We start from the raw sequence: 5,054 nt of genomic DNA, 5'->3' as shown, positions 1-5,054 counted from the left end.
ATGGACTTAATTGATATTTATAGGACACTCCATCCAAAAACAACAGAATACACATTTTTCTCAAGTGCTCATGGAACATTCTCCAGGATAGATCATATCTTGGGTCACAAATCAAGCCTTGGTAAATTTAAGAAAATTGAAATTGTATCAAGTATCTTTTCTGGCCACAATGCCATGAGACTAGATATCAATTACAGGAAAAGATCTGTAAAAAATACAAACACATGGAGGCTAAACAATACACTACTTAATAATGAAGAGATCACTGAAGAAATCAAAGAGGAAATCAAAAAATACCTAGAAACAAATGACAATGGAGACACAACAACCCAAAACTTGTGGGATGCAGCAAAAGCAGTTCTAAGGGGGAAGTTTATAGCAATACAAGCCCACCTTAAGAAGCAGGAAACATCTAGAATAAACAACCTAACCTTGCACCTCAAGCAATTAGAGAAAGAAGAACAAAAAAACCCCAAAGCTAGCAGAAGGAAAGAAATCATAAAAATCAGATCAGAAATAAATGAAAAAGAAATGAAGGAAACAATAGCAAAGATCAATAAAACTAAAAGCTGGTTCTTTGAGAAGATAAACAAAATAGATAAACCACTAGCCAGACTCATCAAGAAAAAAAGGGAGAAGACTCAAATCAATAGAATTAGAAATGAAAAAGGAGAGGTAACAATTGACACTGCAGAAATAAAAGAGATCATGAGAGATTACTACAAGCAACTCTATGCCAATAAAATGGACAATCTGGAAGAAATGGACAAATTCTTAGAAATGCACAACCTGCCAAGACTGAATCAGGAAGAAATAGAAAATATGAACAGACCAATCACAAGCACTGAAATTGAAACTGTGATTAAAAATCTTCCAACAAAGAAAAGCCCAGGACCAGATGGCTTCACAGGCGAATTCTATCAAACATTTAGAGAAGAGCTAACACCTATCCTTCTCAAACTCTTCCAAAATGTAGCAGAGGGAGGAACACTCCCAAACTCCTTCTACGAGGCCACCATCACCTTGATACCAAAACCAGAGAAGGATGTCACAAAGAAAGAAAACTACAGGCCAATATCACTGATGAACATAGATGCAAAAATCCTCAACAAAATACTAGCAAACAGAATCCAACAACACATTAAAAGGATCATACACCATGATCAAGTGGGGTTTATTCCAGGAATGCAAGGATTCTTCAATATACGCAAATCTATCAATGTGATAAACCATATTAACAAATTGAAGAAGAAAAACCACATGATCATCTCAATAGATGCAGAGAAAGCTTTTGACAAAATTCAACACCCATTTATGATCAAAACCCTGCAGAAAGTAGGCATAGAGGGAACTTTCCTCAACATAATAAAGGCCATATATGACAAGCCCATAGCAAACATCATCCTCAATGGTGAAAAACTGAAAGCATTTCCACTAAGGTCAGGAACAAGACAAGGTTGCCCACTCTCACCACTCTTATTCAACATAGTTTTGGAAGTTTTAGCCACAGCAATCAGAGAAGAAAAGGAAATAAAAGGAATCCAAATCGGAAAAGAAGAAGTAAAGCTGTCACTGTTTGCAGATGACATGATCCTATACATAGAGAATCCTAAAGATGCTACCAGAAAACTACTAGAGCTAATCAATGAATTTGGTAAAGTGGCAGGATACAAAATTAATGCACAGAAATCTCTGGCATTCCTATATACTAATGATGAAAAATCTGAAAGTGAAATCAAGAAAACACTCCCATTTACCATTGCAACAAAAAGAATAAAATATCTAGGAATAAACCTACCTAAGGAGACAAAAGACCTGTATGCAGAAAATTATAAGACACTGAGGAAAGAAATTAAAGATGATATAAATAGATGGAGAGATATACCATGTTCTTGGATTGGAAGAATCAACATTGTGAAAATGACTCTACTACCCAAAGCAATCTATAGATTCAATGCAATCCCTATCAAACTACCACCGGCATTTTTCACAGAACTAGAACAAAAAATTTCACAATTTGTATGGAAACACAAAAGACCCCGAGTAGCCAAAGCAATCTTGAGAACGAAAAAAGGAACTGGAGGAATCAGGCTCCCTGACTTCAGACTATACTACAAAGCTACAGTTATCAAGACGGTATGGTACTGGCACAAAAACAGAAAGATAGATCAATGGAACAGGATAGAAAGCCCAGAGATAAACCCATGCACATATGGACACCTTATCTTTGATAATGGTGGCAGGAATGTACACTGGAGAAACGACAGCCTCTTCAATAAGTGGTGCTGGGAAAACTGGACAGGTACATGTAAAAGTATGAGATTAGATCACTCCCTAACACCATACACAAAAATAAGCTCAAAATGGATTAAAGACCTAAATATAAGGCCAGAAACTATCAAACTCTTAGAGGAAAACATAGGCAGAACACTCTATGATATAAATCACAGCAAGATCCTTTCTGACCCACCTCCTAGAGTAATGGAAATAAAAACAAAAATAAACAAATGGGACCTAATGAAACTTCAAAGCTTTTGCACAGCAAAGGAAACCATAAACAAGACCAAAAGACAACCCTCAGAATGGGAGAAAATATTTGCAAATGAAGCAACCGACAAAGGATTAATCTCCAAAATTTACAAGCAGCTCATGCAGCTCAATAACAAGAAAACAAACAACCCAATCCAAAAATGGGCAGAAGACATAAATAGACATTTCTCCAAAGGAGATATACAGACTGCCAACAAACACATGAAAGAATGCTCAACATCATTAATCATTAGAGAAATGCAAATCAAAACTACAATGAGATATCATCTCACACCAGTCAGAATGGCCATCATCAAAAAATCTAGAAACAATAAATGCTGGAGAGGGTGTGGAGAAAAGGGAACACTCTTGCACTGCTGGTGGGAATGTGAATTGGTTCAGCCACTATGGAGAACAGTATGGAGGTTCCTTAAAAAGCTACAAATAGAACTACCATATGACCCAGCAATCCCACTACTGGGCATATACCCTGAGAAAACCGAAATTCAAAAAGAGTCATGTACCAAAATGTTCATTGCAGCTCTATTTACAATAGCCCGGAGATGGAAACAACCTAAATGCCCATCATCGGATGAATGGATAAAGAAGATGTGGCACATATATACAATGGAATATTACTCAGCCATAAAAAGAAACGAAATTGAGCTATTTGTAATGAGGTGGATAGACCTAGAGTCTGTCATACAGAGTGAAGTAAGTCAGAAAGAAAAAGACAAATACCGTATGCTAACACATATATATGGAATTTAAGAAAAAAAAAATGTCATGAAGAACCTAGGGGTAAAGCAGGAATAAAGACGCAGACCTCCTAGAGAACGGACTTGAGGTTATGGGGAGGGGGAAGGGTGAGCTGTGACAGGGCGAGAGAGAGTCATGGACATATACACACTAACAAACGTGGTAAGGTAGATAGCTAGTTGGAAGCAGCCGCATGGCACAGGGAGATTGGCTTGGTGCTTTGTGACAGCCTGGAGGGGTGGGATAGGGAGGGTGGGAGGGAGGGAGACGCAAGAGGGAAGAGATATGGGAACATATGTATATGTATAACTGATTCACTTTGTTATAAAGCAGAAACTAACACTTGTAATTGCTAATTGCTTGTAAAGCAATTATACCCCAATAAAGATGTTTTAAAAAAAAAAAAAAGAATAAAATTAATTTTAGTTGCCTATTCTTAAAATATACTTTTAGAATGTCAAATATTACTTTACTGAAATGTAATAGAACATAATGTAACATAATATAAATGTTTCCAGAGAATTAAAAAAAAAAAAAAAAAAGAATGGATAGTAATGCTAAATAAAGACCCCCAATTCACGTGTATGTGTTCCTTTTCCCCCAATTTTGGCGTTTTTTTGTGTTTTACTTTTTATTGAAATATAGTTGATTTACAATGTTGTGTTAGTTTCAGATGTACAGCAAAGTGATTCAGTTATATATATATATATATATATATTCTTTTTTTACATTCTTTTCCATTATATGTTATTATAAGATATTGTGTATAGTTCCCTGTACTATACAGTAGGTCTTTGTTGGTTATCTATTTTTTTATATAGTAGGGTGTATATGTTAATTCCAAACTCCTAATTTATCCCTCCCCCCTTTCCCTTTGGTAACCATAAATTTGTTTTCTATGTCTGTGAGTCTATTTCTGTTTTGTAAATAAGCTCATTTGTATCATAATTTTTTAGATCCCACATATAAGCAGTATCATATGATATTTGTCTTCTTCTGCCTTACTTACTTCACTTAGTATGACTATCTCCAAGTCCATCCATGTTGCTGCAAATAGCATTTCATTCTTTTGTTTTGATAAATTTCCAACCTACAGAAAAGTTAAAAGAAACCTGCAATGAACACTATATTTCCAGAGCCCAGATTTACCAAATATTAGCATTTTGCTACATTTTTCCTTTCTTCTGTCCTTCTTTCCTTCCCTTCTGGGTTTCTCCCTTTTCTCCTTTATTTCAATTTATCTCACTACCTTTTTTGTGAAAACACTTTAAAGTAAGTTGCAAATATCACACTTCACTCCTAAATGGTTCAGTATCTCCTAAAAACAGGATCATTACTCTCAATAACCACAATAATTTGTCATATCCAAGGAACAGAATGTGGATATACAACAATATATAATGTACTGACCATGTGCACATTTTCCCCAAAACTCATTTATGGCTTCTAGCCTTCTTTTTTTCTTAATCCAGGATTCAAATATGAACTGTGCATAGCATTAAACTGCCATGTTTCTTTAGCCGTCTTTAATCTAGGACACTCCCTAATCTCTTTCTTTAATTTAACATTAATATTCTTGAAGAACTCAGGTCCATTTTCTTACAGAATGTTCTACAATCTAGACTTATCCAATTTTTCCACATGAGGAAATTGAAGTTAAAGAGTTTGTGTGAGAATAGTTCAAAAGTATTTGCATCATTATCATGAGGTATTTGATGTTAGTTTGGATAATCATTGATTTATCCTGAGTTTGATCACTTGAATAA

Source organism: Orcinus orca, chromosome 2 (genome assembly GCF_937001465.1).
Source record: "Orcinus orca chromosome 2, mOrcOrc1.1, whole genome shotgun sequence".
NCBI lineage: Eukaryota > Metazoa > Chordata > Mammalia > Artiodactyla > Delphinidae > Orcinus > Orcinus orca.
This window is presented reverse-complemented; position numbering follows the sequence as displayed.